Source organism: Hordeum vulgare, chromosome 5H, assembly GCF_904849725.1.
Source record: "Hordeum vulgare subsp. vulgare chromosome 5H, MorexV3_pseudomolecules_assembly, whole genome shotgun sequence".
NCBI lineage: Eukaryota > Viridiplantae > Streptophyta > Magnoliopsida > Poales > Poaceae > Hordeum > Hordeum vulgare.
The window spans coordinates 391,193,103-391,207,688 of NC_058522.1; the positions used below are offsets into that span (position 1 = coordinate 391,193,103).

General features: G+C 44.2%; 1 long non-coding RNA gene across 1 annotated transcript; it reads right to left on the reverse strand.

Annotated features, from left to right (window-relative positions):
* Positions 1-13,900: 13,900 nt before the first annotated feature.
* LOC123395859 lies at positions 13,901-14,355 on the reverse strand. The gene is made up of 3 exons (XR_006609842.1): positions 14,262-14,355; positions 14,045-14,186; positions 13,901-14,000 (listed from the first exon to the last, which is right to left on the reverse strand). It is a non-coding gene; the product is annotated as an uncharacterized LOC123395859 (long non-coding RNA).
* Between the last annotated feature and the right edge of the window lie 231 nt (positions 14,356-14,586).

The following is a 14,586-nucleotide window of genomic DNA, read 5'->3' on the forward strand; positions in this document are numbered from 1 at the left end:
CTGGATGATCCGACTGGTCAAAGGTGATCGCAGTCTGAGACCATTTAAGGAACTTGGGGCTGGTCGGAACGGCCATGTTGACCTCCCTGTTCACCAGCTTCAGTCGACTCTTGCTTTCAACATCAGCAAAAATCATGAGTGTCGCATGGACTTGGGGGAATGGATCCTCCTTATCCTCCTCATCCTGTTCACTGACCTTCTCACTCGGTTGCCATTCGCCGAATCCCTGGATCAGGAGTCGGCACTGCCGAGTGGTATGCTTGGGATATATGGGGTTGCCCTCTTCGTCCATCTTCGTATGAACCGGGCATGGTTGGTCCAGGATGGGATTATTGAACGGCTTCTTCTTGGGGGTATATTGCGCCTTCCCTTTGCCTTTGAACTTGGCATTGGTCACGACTGCAGCTTCTGCCTGCGGAGTGGATGGAGCCTTTTGCTTTTGCTTCCGAGTGTTGCTTCCTTCTCCGTCGCCGACTGTCTTGTGCTTGCCGCTTCGGATACGGTCGTCTTCTTCGCCATTTGCGTAGCGAGCTGCTATCTCCATCATCTTGCTCATGGAGATGTCGCCTGTTCGGCCAAACTTTAGGTACAGTTCCCTGTACCTCACGCCTGCCTTGAAGGCGCAGACTGCTTGATCCTCGGTGACGTTCTCCACCATGTGCTAGAGAGTCGTCCAACGCTGGATGAAGTCGCGCAGGGACTCATTCGGCTTCTGGACGCAGTGCTGGAGCTCCACGAGGCCCGCAGGGCGCTTGCACGTCCCTTCGAAGGTCCGGATGAACACTCGGGCCAGATCCGCCCAACTGTAGATGCTCGAGGGGGCTAATTGATTCAGCCACGCTCGCGCCGAGCCGTCGAGCATCAGAGGGAGGTGCTTCATGGCGACGTGGTCGTCCCCTCCTCCAATCTGGACTGCCACTCGGTAGTCATCTAGCCATGTTTCTGGCTTGGAATCTCCTGTAAATTTACTGATTCCCGTTGCCAATCGGAAGTTGGGCGGGATGTCAGCCGAGCGGATGGCTCGACTAAAACATTCGGGACCGGACACGATGGTCCTGCTTCCACTTGGACGGTCCATATCGTGACCATCACGGTGGGCTCGACCCCTGTCGACTCTTCGCTGGGCGATACGTCCTCTTGCGTCGGGTCTTGGGTCGTAAGTGTCGCCGACTGAACGTCGATCATCATGATGTCGGGACCCATAGGGCCCACCCTGCGGAGGGGTTCGTGAGCGGCGACGATCTTCATGAATCATGGAACGGCTGCCTCCCTTGTGGCGCTGATGGGAACCAGGGCTGTGAACCGACTGATGCGTATTCGCGTGGACGGAACTATTATAGATCCGGTTGTGTGACTGGGAGACCGCCGAATTCTGCTGCTGCGCCGTGTGCAACAGGGCTCGAATCTGGTCGATCCCCCATCCTGCCTCTGAATCAGTCGGCTGGAGGGAATCGGCTATCTTGGCAGCCGCAGCCAAGTTGAGCAGGGGCGTGCGGAACAACTCCACGTTGCTCCGCCGAGTGTGCCGACTGGCAGAACGGCGAGGTGGACGGCGCGCACCGGATGCTTCACCGACCTCGCGCTCGCTTTGGCCAGCTTGACGGGGATCTTCATGGGAGTTGGCCATGTGTACTTCTGCTGCGGGCCCGCGACCCGCATACTCGGAAGGAAACTCAATCGGAACCGAGTCCGAGTGCTGGGACGGCGGAGCAACCACAACGGACTCAAGAACCGCCACTTGCGAAGACGCGTTCTGGCGCGCTTGGGCATGCTGCACCCAATGCTGGAGCCGCGGACGGCGGGACCGCTTGCTGCGGCACGTGGCGGCGGTGCAGGTCGACACCGGAGTCGACTGTTGGAGAAGAAGGATGCCACGAGCGCCGGCACGGAAGTGCGTAGCCCTGCGATGGGGAAGCGCCTCGACGTTGAGAGGAGCATCCCGAAGCCACGCCGAATCGTCGACGATGAAGGAGAGAGCGCCGAAGAAGCTCTGGTGAACCATGGTCGAACCTCCACCGGACGACATGACGAAAGGAAGTAGTCGCAAACTCGCCGAAAGTCACTTAGACGCGTGCCCCATGGTGGGCGCCAACTGTCGTGGGTATAAGCCTGACAGTAGATGTGTAGGGTACGAAAAGGATGGGCAGAGTCCCAGCTACGGCGAGGATGTATGAGTTCGGGCCCCTCTGCGGTGGAGGTAATAACCCTACGTCTCAGTGTTCAGGGAGCTTTGTTGTCGAGTGGAATAGGGAATACAATGAGTTGCTAACCCCTTTACCAGTGGGGGAGGGTGGCTTATATAGAGTGCGCTGCCCTCCACAACGGTTCCGGTACAGGGGTGGAGTAGTGGCGATTGAATGTGTACATTACAGATAACGTACGCCCTTAATGCTAATAAATGCACCCGGAAATGTACGACCATTTCCCTCCAGGGGGGTTACGATGTACCGAGTGATATACAGTCGGCTGACTCGATATGCTCCGAATGCTAGTCGCCGACTGGAGGACCGAGGGTATGTTACCGACTGGACGACAGGGATTCCTTAATTCAGTCGGAGTTGATTAAGGGTCTTGTCCTCTGCAAGGGGTAGTCCCTGGGTAGGACCTATAGGGCAGGCCTATGACCCTACCCTAGGACTATAACCCCATCAACTCCCTTTCACTTAGTACTCTAGATGTATGTTGGATAGCGGTCAATGGGTGGAGTAATAGTAGTAGATGCAGGCAAGAGTCATTCTACTTGCTTACAGATGTGGTGCCTATAGCTAATGATCATTGTCATGGATAAATATTGCATAACAATGCACTTCTCTATCAATTTCCCAACAGTACTTTCTTTACCCACCGTATACTTTCTATGAGAGAGAAGCCTCTAGCGAAAACTACGGCCCCCGGATTTATTCACAAATATATTTACAAATGATTTTAAAACCTCACGGCCATTATTTACTTTTCATTTATTTTCTATTTTATATTTATCAAACCATCATCTATACTACTCATTGCTTGCAAGTAACAGCTCAAGGGGATTGCCAACCTTCTTGCCCGCGTTGGGTGCAAGTGTGTGCTTTTTTGTGTGCAGGCATTAAAGACGGGAAATTGCATGGTCCTTCGACTCGTTCGATAACCTTGATTCTCACTAAGGAAAATACTTATCTATATTATGCTGCATCACCCCCTCCTCTATGGAGAAAAACGAACGCAGATCACAAATATCACTTAGCTACTCTAATACATTACCGCTAGCTAGGGTTGTGACAATATGCTAAGCATCCACTTGATCAATAGAAGTAGTTCCTTGTATTCAGTTGTCATGCAAAAGACATATCCAAATAAAGACATTCATTTTTAAAGAATGCTAGTTCATAATATAAAAAGTGTTTGTAATGTGTCGACACCTTTGAATTTCTTTGGACAACCGAAACAAAGGTAACAAGTAAATATATTACGACGAAGGAGAAGTATTGACATAAATTGACATGAATTGGACAAACTTGATGTATTAGATGTGGAATATACACCACCACTATTTTCTAGTAAAACTTGGTAAAAATATGTAATAACTCTTTTGCCGTGTGTGTGTGTGTGTGTGTGCGCACGTTCTTCATTGCCACGATCACCGCGATTCCCACGGTGATGTATCTTATGTAATCACTGTTGTATGGTGTGTTTGTTGGGACCCAGTGAATTGTGGGTTTATGCTCAGATTATTCATGAGATTATATTGAGTTTCTTGCTGTTCTTTTCGTATGTATGCATGATTATGATAGCTTCGTAATTTTCTCTGATCTATCGATGTTATTTGGCCAACTAGATTGATATATCTAAGTGGGAGAGGTGCGTCGTAATGGGTTCAATCTTGCGATGCTCAATCCCAGTGAAACAAAGGGACATGCCATGTATTGTATTGCTTCCACTAAGAGTCAAACGATGGGGTTGATTCATATTAGTTGTATTTTCTATGCATATATCATGCCATTGTTCTCCAAGAATTACTCTGTTTCACTTAGTACTCTAGATGTATGCTGGATATCGGTCAATGGGTGGAGTAATAGTAGTAGATGCAGACAGGAGTCGTTCTACTTGCTTACACTTGTGATGCCTATATGTAATGATCATTGCCATCGATAAATATTGCATAACTATGCGCTTCTCTATCGATTGCCCAACAGTAGTTTCTTTATCTATCGTATGATTTTTACGAGAGATAAGCCTCCAGCGAAAACTATGGCCCCCGGATCTATTCACAAATATATTTACAAATGATTTTAATATCTTGCGGCCATTATTTACTTTTCATTTATTTTCTATTTTCTATTTATCAAACTATCATGTATACTACTCATTGCTTGCAAGTAACAAGTTCAAGGGGATTGCCAACCCTCTTGCCCGTGTTGGGTGCAAGTGTGTGCTTTTTTGTGTGCAGACACTGAAGACGGGAAATTACATGGTCCTCCTATTGGTTCGATAACCTTGGTTCTCACTAAGGAAAATACTTATCTATATTATGCTGCACCATCCACTCCTCTACGAAGTAAATATATTACGATGAAAGACAAGTATTGACATAAATTGACAAGAATTGGACAAACTTGATTTATTAGATGTGGAATATACACCACCACTATTTTCTGGTAAAACTTGGCAAAAATATATAATCACGCTTGTGCGGTGTGTGTGTGTGTGTATGTATGTGTGTGTGTTCTTCATTGCCACGATCACTGCGATTCCCACGATGATCTATCTTATGAAATCACCCTTGTGCGGTGCGTTTGTTGGGACCCGATGAATTGTGGGTTTATGCTCAGATTATTCATGAGATTATGTTGAGTTCCTTGCTATTATTTTCATATATATGCACGATTATGATAGCTTCGTAATTTTTTCTGATCTATCGATGTTGTTTGGCCAACTAGATTGATATATCAAAGTGGGAGAGGTGCGTCGTAGTGGGTTCAATCTTGCGGTGCTCAATCCCAGTGACAGAAAGGGACGTGACACGTATTGCTTCCACTAAGGGTAAAACGATGGGGTTGATTCATATTAAATCTATTTTCTTTGCCCATATCATGCCATTGTTCTCCAAGCATTACTCCCTTTCACTTGGTACTCTAGATGTATGCTGGATAGCGGTCAATGGGTGGAGTAATAGTAGTAGATGCAGGTAGGAGTAGTTCTACTTGCTTACATTGGTGATGCCTATATGTAATGATCATTGCCATCGATAAATATTGCATAACTATGCGCTTCTCTATCAATTGCCCAACAATAGTTTGTTTACCCACCATATACTTTCTACGAGAGAGAAGCCTCTAGCGAAAACTGGCCGCCGGATCTATTCATAAATATATTTACAAATGCTTTTAATACATTGCGGCCATTATTTACTTTTCATTTATTATCTATTTATATTTATCAAACTATCATCTATACTACTCATTGCTTGAAAGTAACCAGTTCAAGGGGATTGCCAACCCTCTTGCCTGCGTTAGGTGCAAGTGTGTGCTTTTTTTGTGCAGTCACCGAAGATGGGAAATTGCGTGGTTCTCCTATTGATTCGATAACTTTGGTTCTCACTAAGGAAAATACTTATCTATATTATGCTGCATCATCCCCTGCTCTACGGAGAAAACCCCAACGCAGATCACAAATATCACTTAGCTACTCTAATACATTACCGCTAGCTAGGGTTGTGACAATATGCTAAGCATCCACTTGATCAATAGAAGTTGTTTCTTGTATTCAGTTGTCATGCTCAAGACGTATCCAAATGAAGCCATTCATTTTTTAAAGCATGCTAGTTCATGATATAAAAAGTGTTTTTAATGTGACGACACCTTTGAATTTCTTTGGACAACCAAAATAAAGGTAACAAGTAAATATATTACGATGAAGGAGAAGTATTGGCATAGATTGACAAGAATTGGACAAACTCAATTTATTATATGTGGAATATACACCACGACAATTTCTAGTAAAACTGACCAAATATATGACTATCATTATGAATTATGCACTATTTAACTTTCTCTTTACTTTGCCATTCAGTTTTATGTAAATGAAATAAGAATGTACTAAAAAATACTTGTTCCAGATAACAAAAGGGTGACTAACACTAGTAAAATTATTGTTCTAGATAAAAAGGGTAAGAAACATTAGTAAAAATGTATTGAATTAGCATAATGGAAATTGAAACAATAATCTTCACTACAACTGGTGGCAAGGATAAGCAGAGCATTTAGTGAGATGATTCTTACTAATAACACACCTTACTACATATCAAAAGTCGAATGAATGTTGAAATAAATAACATCAAGGGAAGATACAATTACAATGCAAAATAACAATTGACCAACTTCGTCCTTATGTTTCTTAGATGGAAACTTTAAACTATAATTGTGTTACTTTTAAGAGGATACATAAGATGGAAACATTTACGATTTGGTTTTAGCTAAAATTTTGGTGGCTCATGTTTTACTTAATTCTTTATCAGTTCTCCCAAAAAGTGTTATTTACACTTTTTGAGAGAAAGTGCAACACTTTTCGTGAGAAAAAACTGCAAGTTACTCCCAAAACAAGTTTGCTACGGGAATAATCTGGTTTTAGAAAAAAAATTGAAGGCAATTTGTGCTGAAACCTACAATAAGGAAGTACTCCCTATGTTGCAAAATGTATTCAATTATCATAATAAATATGTTTCTAAACAAATACTACTAGTCTCATATAAATGGAGGGATGGCTAGGTAGAGCATTTAATGAGATATTTTGTTGTTGTGATAACACACTTTTAATGGAAAGTAAGATGTACTAATATACTGAAATAACAAGCACAAGGGGAGGTGTCTTAGTTAACTAGATAATACCCCGCATGTTGCTATAGAAATCAATTGCAATATATTTCAATTAGATTTGATTATGATAAATATAATATTTAGATTAATAATGGGTGAACGAAAATAAGAAATACATATGATTATTATATTTGATTATGCATTGTTATAAAATATTTACTGAATATAAGTAGAATAATAAAATGAAAATTATTTTTTCATGCATGGTTGTGTGTGGCGGTGGATCTTTTTCCATGCATGGTTGTATGTTGAGGCGGTTATTTTTCACCCATAATTGTGTGGTGATATGACATGCTTCCATGTTAAGATAAATAAGATAGCAGGGATAAACTTCTTAGTTACACATAATACATAATTCCCAAAAGTGAAACTCACACTTTTCATTTAGTTACACTATTTGAGATGGAAAAAAAAATGCAAACCACACTTTTTGTAAAGTGAAAGGTACACTATTTGCCAAACGGAAATCACATCATTTTGTTCGACAAAGAGTGATTTCTTATTGGCTTATAATGAAGCATCAAAAAATACAAAACATATTCTGTATATCCTGCATGATTAGGTTGCACATAACCATCATCAACATGCACATCCCTAGGTGGTAGTAGGAAAAAAGCTATGTGTAGTCGATCGACTTGGCAAACCATTCACTGTTTCTTCCATTGATTTTTTCGCGAATACGAAAGAGCTTCCATCGACTTTGGGATGGAATAATCCTATATTACGTGAGAAAAAAGCCGAAAGCTGCAATAAACCGGTAGTATCAGTTAGGTTCGGGGTTCATGGTGTTGGGAAACCGGGCCCATGCATGGGCGGCGGAGGGTGCGGGCGAGGTACGCAGCCTAGCCCCTCCCGTTTCCACACTTTATGTTAAGTGGATACTTATTCTTTGACCCCTACCCTATATAAAGAGATGAGGAGCAATCATTGTAACAGAGATGAATCATTAATAAAGATAGTCTCCTCCCTACTTCATGTGTTCTTCTACCTTTTGTGTGATTGACTACGACGTTTGCTATGCTCCCTAATCTTAGATCGGACTCGGCCGACAGAAGTTGCGGAACATGTTACCAGCACGCTTCACCAACTCTCCATCGAGCCTGCATCAAGCCTGCCTCAAGCAGGCTCTCGTCGATCCCGCGGAGGTATAAGATCTAATCCCTTCTTTTTGCAAATATGTATTCCTTATGTTATCACGATTCCATTTTTTGCGATTAGTTTATTCTCGGATCAAGTTTACCTATGGAGTGGGTTTTTCTCACGAGATTGTGGTTGATCATATGTCGCTGGCACAATCTCGACCGATCTTGCACAATGCGACATTTGTTTACTACACCATAGGAAGATGGTGATTAGACATACTCCAGATGAGCACGACACCGCCGCGATGTATCGGATGTACAGGCGGCGTGACGTTCCGCTGACGCATGATCTGTTTTTTCCCTAGTAGCCATAGTAACCTCAGTCGTCACCATGGCCGTGCTGGCCACGACCGCCGCGTGCCCGACGTGCAAACCCGCGCTTCGCCCGGACCCTACTAGTCGCCCGAGCCAAGTCACGCCCGCCGACGAGGCCGCGCCGGCCGTGCCACCGCGCATGCCCCGACCGCTTGCCTCGGACCTCGCCTCGCCTCGCCGTGCCCTGCTGGCCGTCCCGGTCGCCGACCCTTGATAACCCACAAGTATAGAAAATCGCAACAGTTTTCGAGGGTAGAGTATTCAACCCAAATTTATTGATTCGACTCAAGGGGAGCCAATAAATATTCTCGAGTATTAGCAATTGAGTTGTCAATTCAACCACACCTGAAAGACTTAATATCTGCAGCAAAGTATTTAGTAGCAAAGTAGTATGTAAGTAACTGTAACGGTGGCAAACGTGACAGTAGCAGTTTTGTAGTGATTGTAAGAGTAGCAACCGAAAAGTAACTTAGCAAAGATCAATATGTGAAAAGCTCGTAGGTAGTGGATCAACGATGGATAATTATGTCGGATGAGATTCATCATGCAATAGCCATAACATAGGGTGATACAAAACTAGCTCCAATTCATCAATGTAATGTAGGAATGTATTACATATATAGTCATACGTGTTTATGGAAAAGAACTTGCATGACATCTTTTGTCCTACCCTCCCGTGGCAGCGGGGTCCTAATGGAAACTAAGGGATATTAAGACCTCCTTTTAATAGAGAACCGAACCAAAGCATTGGGACTTAGTGAATACATAAACTCCACAAACTACGGTAATCACCGGAAAGAATCCGACTTATTGTCACCCTGGGGTATGCAGATCATAACTCGTAATAGGTGTCTACAACTTGCAAGATAGGATCAAGAATACATATATATTCATGAAAACATAATAGGGTCAGATCTAAAATCATGGCACTCGGGCCCTAGTGACAAGCATTAAGCATAGCACACTACTAGAAAAATGGCTATAGCTAATATGAACATTAATGGCACATCATGTATGTGGTGTGCCACTACTATATAGCAGTGGCGCACCAGATATAGGTGCACCATTAATGACCATATTACTAATGGCACACCTGGTGTGTGGTACACCATTACTAGTTTTATCCTGACCCCACACCCTTACCAGACTTAGCAGTGGCGCACCAGGAGATAGTCCGTCATTACTAGTTTTAACTAGTAATGGCGCACCACACCCACGGTGCACCACTACTAACAATTTTGTTTTTTATTTTTTTCAAAACTAATAATAGCGCACCACACACCAGATGCACCATTAGTAACCCTGGTTACCAATGGCGCATTCTTAGGAGGTGCATCATTGGTAACATGAGACAGACCACACAAAACACAAGAGGCAAAGGAGAAGGGGGGAATCTTAAAACCCAAACCCAAATCCAAATCCAAATCCACGCCGCGCGACTCTCCTCCTCATCCCTCGCAGCACGCGGCGGCTCTCGGCCGGACCCTCATGGAAGCCGGCGACTCCATCCCCGACCACGCGCCCAACCCCGCGTCAGCACCGCAGGAGGCGGAGGCGGAGCCCATGATCCCGTCTCCGGCAAGCGACCGGCCGTTCAATCATGGCCGCAGGGACCGCCCCCCGCTCCTCGTCGAGCCCGATAAGTGAGCCTCCGCCAACCGCGCCCCAAGAAGATGGCGTGCTAGATGTTGTTCTTTCTGCGTTTGCTAGGACTGGGATAGGCTAAAAATTAGTAGTAATTGATTTGTAATTTGGTTGTTGCCCCAAGAAGTCAGGATTGCTGTGTGGTTGCTGTTGGGGAACGTCGCATGGGAAACAAAAATTTTCCTACGCGCACAAAGACCTATCATGGTGATGTCCATCTACGAGAGGGGATGAGTGATCTACGTACCCTTGTAGATCGTACAGCAGAAGCGTTAGTGAACGCGGTTGATGTAGTGGAACGTCCTCACGTCCCTCGATCCGCCCCGCGAACAATCCCGCGATCAGTCCCACGATCTAGTACCGAACGGACGGCACCTCCGCGTTCAGCACACGTACAGCTCGACGATGATCTCGGCCTTCTTGATCCAGCAAGAGAGACGGAGAGGTAGAAGAGTTCTCTGGCAGCGTGACGGCGCTCCGGAGGTTGGTGATGACCTTGTCTCAGCAGGGCTCCGCCCGAGCTCCGCAGAAACGCGATCTAGAGGAAAAACCGTGGAGGTATGTGGTCGGGCTGCCGTGGAAAAGTCGTCTCAAATCAGCCCTAAAACCTCCGTATATATAGGTGGGAGGGAGGGGAGGAGGCAGCCTCAAAACCTAAAGGTTTGGCCGAAATTGGAGGTGGAGGAGTCCTACTCCAATCCTACTTGGAGTAGGATTCCACCTTCCCACTTGGAAACTCTTTCCACCTTGTGTTTTTTCCTTCTCAAACCTTATGGGCCTTAGTGGGAACTTATTCCAGCCCACTAGGGGCTGGTTTATCTCTTCCCATAGCCCATGAGACCCCTTGGGGCGTGACACCCCTCCCGATGGTCCCCGGCACCCCTCCCGGCACTCCCGGTACACTACCGATGAGCCCGAAACTTTTCCGGTAATGCACGAAAACCTTCCGGTAACCAAATGAGGTCATCCTATATATCAATCTTCGTTTCCGGACCATTCCGGAAACCCTCGTGACGTCCGTGATCTCATCCGGGACTCCGAACAACATTCGGTAACCAACCATATAACTCAAATACGCATAAAACAACGTCGAACCTTAAGTGTGCAGACCCTGCGGGTTCGAGAACTATGTAGACATGACCCGAGAGACTCCTCGGTCAATATCCAATAGCGGGACCTGGATGCCCATATTGGATCCTACATATTCTACGAAGATCTTATCGTTTGAACCTCAGTGCCAAGGATTCATATAATCCCGTATGTCATTCCCTTTGTCCTTCGGTATGTTACTTGCCCGAGATTCGATCGTTAGTATCCGCATACCTATTTCAATCTCGTTTACCGGCAAGTCTCTTTACTCGTTCCGTAATACAAGATCCCGCAACTTACATTAAGTTACATTGCTTGCAAGGCTTGTGTGTGATGTTGTATTACCGAGTGGGCCCCGAGATACCTCTCCGTAACACGGAGTGACAAATCCCAGTCTCGATCTATACTAACTCAACGAACACCTTCGGAGATACCTGTAGAGCATCTTTATAGTCACCCAGTTACGTTGCGATGTTTGATACACACAAAGCATTCCTCCGGTGTCCGTGAGTTATATGATCTCATGGTCATAGGAACAAATACTTGACACGCAGAAAACAGTAGCAACAAAATGACACGATCAACATGCTATGTCTATTAGTTTGGGTCTAGTCCATCACATGATTCTCCTAATGATGTGATCCCGTTATCAAGTGAAAACACTTGCCTATGGCCAGGAAACCTTGACCATCTTTGATCAACGAGCTAGTCAACTAGAGGCTTACTAGGGACAGTGTTTTGTCTATGTATCCACACAAGTATTGTGTTTCCAATCAATACAATTATAGCATGGATAATAAACGATTATCATGAACTAAGAAATATAATAATAACTAATTTATTATTGCCTCTAGGGCATATTTCCAACAGTTGCTTGGTGTGGGGTTCTCGTGTGCTCTGTCCGTTTAAATGGCCTCTGTTTCAAGGGGAATGGTGTTGTAGTTAAAATGTTGGAGCGGGGTTGCGGTAATGCGGTTCGATCGAGCTGCTTGCTTGATGTTAATGGAGCGGGCAACACGGGGTATATATATATAGCTGCCTGAGTGGAGCTAGAAAAGGTGTGCATGAATGCATGCACGGTTCACGCGTCTCTTCCCAATGAGGCTGGTTTCATGCCTCTGCTGTGTCTTCTCGTCCTGCTGTTGAAGTGGACACCGTTTTCTATGTCTGTATGTAGATCGATTTGAATAAAGAGTGTACCCAAATAATTTTAGCCTTTAGGCTGATTGCGACGAGATATTTCCTATCTAAAAGCTCCTACACATACACGCAAGAAAATGTCACAGTTAGAGACTAATTTTACTTCTTTTTTTTGGTACAAAGAACTTGAATTTCCTTCGAGCCACTACTGGTTGTGTGGGATATTTTGTTCCCTCCATAGTTTATATATACTAGTAAAAGTGCCCGTGCGTTGCACCGGATTAGATTGTTGACTTTTCGATCATGAATTTTGTATTTGAAAAGCCCCCGCATCCCCCCTTATATCCTTACAGTCAATTCACTTGTATGTTAGTGGAAGATTAAACACCTTGAAGGATTTATTGACTGAGCATCATACTGCTCCTTGAGGATGGGAGCAAAAAAAGGACTTTGTCCAACTTCTAGAAGAGAAGCAATGTTACTAAAAGTATCCATATGCTTTGTCAGGCCATCGGTCTGGTGAAGGAAGATGACAATTTCATGAATTTGGTCGTTTGGTATCGATTGATCAGGATTCAAACACAACTCCTCAATTTGAGCAATTGCAAATTGTTGCCCTGGAACGATGAAAATAATGTAGATGTCAACGAACAACTAAAAATAGAAGAAGCAACCCTGACACACTCAACAGAGAGTTTAACTTCACCACCTAGTGTTTACCTTTCACCTTCATGCCTGAATTATCAGAATCTGACAGTGCAAGACCAATACCGACTTTCTTGGCTGCTGAGAGTTCCAGTACACTCGACAGAGTCTCAAGGAGGCCATCTGTAGCAGTTTTTATCCGCATTAGTGCCTCACAGAAACAAGTGCTGAAGTAAGTTTTATCCAGACAATATCTGAAAGTGGAGGATAAAAGATCATGCTTGAACTACAAGTTTTTGGCCTCCCTGTCATTCAACAACACTTCATCCAAACAGACTTGGAGCATCAACACATAGAGCCACATAGAGCCTATTTCTCCAGCTGACAACACGAGTCACGTATGCCGAGCGCCAGATGAACCAGCTTGCAAATCCTGCGATGGATATGCCCTTCGAGCCCTGTGAATAGGGAAAAAACGCTTAGTTCGACTCCTGGGCGTCTAGTGAATTGCAAAGATTCACAAAGAACGGAGGAGCAACCGACCTTGCTTTGCCTCAGATCCACCAGAGCTTTGTACCTTCCAACGGTTGCCATACTCCCTAGATGCTTATACACAAACTTTGGACCTATATCAACTTTAACCTGGGAGTTTGCATGCCCTCCTCCAGCTTTCATCACACTGTTGAGCAGGCGAGCAAGGTACAAGCCTTGTTGCTCGGCAACTTGTTCAGGAGTACAAGCGGCACATTATATGTACATAGCAAAATGACAGGCCTTTCGTCTGAAAGAGAAGGAACAAAATTCTAGAATGCATGACTGATATGCAGCATTGCAAAGAGATAGTCTTATGTCATGCCCAACAGCCCAAGTGTCTGCAATTTGATGGGATGTATAATCATCTGTTCAATTTTATCTTATGCTATGTTTCTATTCCACCCAGTTCTATTGCACTTCAGGAAAGAGGAAACAATATATAAGACCATTTTTTCTTCTAAGATAGTAACTTTGACAAAATGCTTTCATACTCTTGAACTGCGTCAAGATAGTTCGTGAAATTACCTGAGCTAAGGCTGGGAGAACTTCCTTGCGAGTGCTTTCAAGGAATCCACAGCAATCACCAACAACGAATACATCTGGCACTGAAGGAACACGTAACCACTCATCTACACCGATCCTGCAAACAGTAATTAATTGTAAGGTCATACCAATTAATTATACCTTCCTCCAGCTGACTTAGGAAATGGCAATGACTTGACGAATGATGAAGCACCAACTCCAGTAGACCATACAAGCAAACCATAAGGAACCTCCTCTCCGTTGTCCAGGATTAATTTGTCGGGTTGTACATCCTTCACGATTCCTTCAATACAAATATAAACTGAACATCAATACAATTTAGTTTAGACAAGTACAGTTTGGGGAAAAAAATGCCCACGCAAAGATGGCCATAGTTGATGATGAGAAGCAAACTAAGCTCCCCTATTTGAAGTCTAGTCATGGAAGCGACCTGCATTGGAAGGGTGTGCCATGGTCCATTAAGTATGAACCTTACGAAAAATGGCAACTGAACAATGCAAGGAATCTATGAACACTGCATATAAAACCCTTACCAAAATTGTTAATATCTAAGTGAGATCCTTGTAGGCCAGAATATACACAATGATAATAATAACTAAAAGGTACAAATACTTCCTAATGTGCTTTATTTATGACATCTACCCTTTGCTTATGTAGTACATGCAAATCCAACAACGATAATA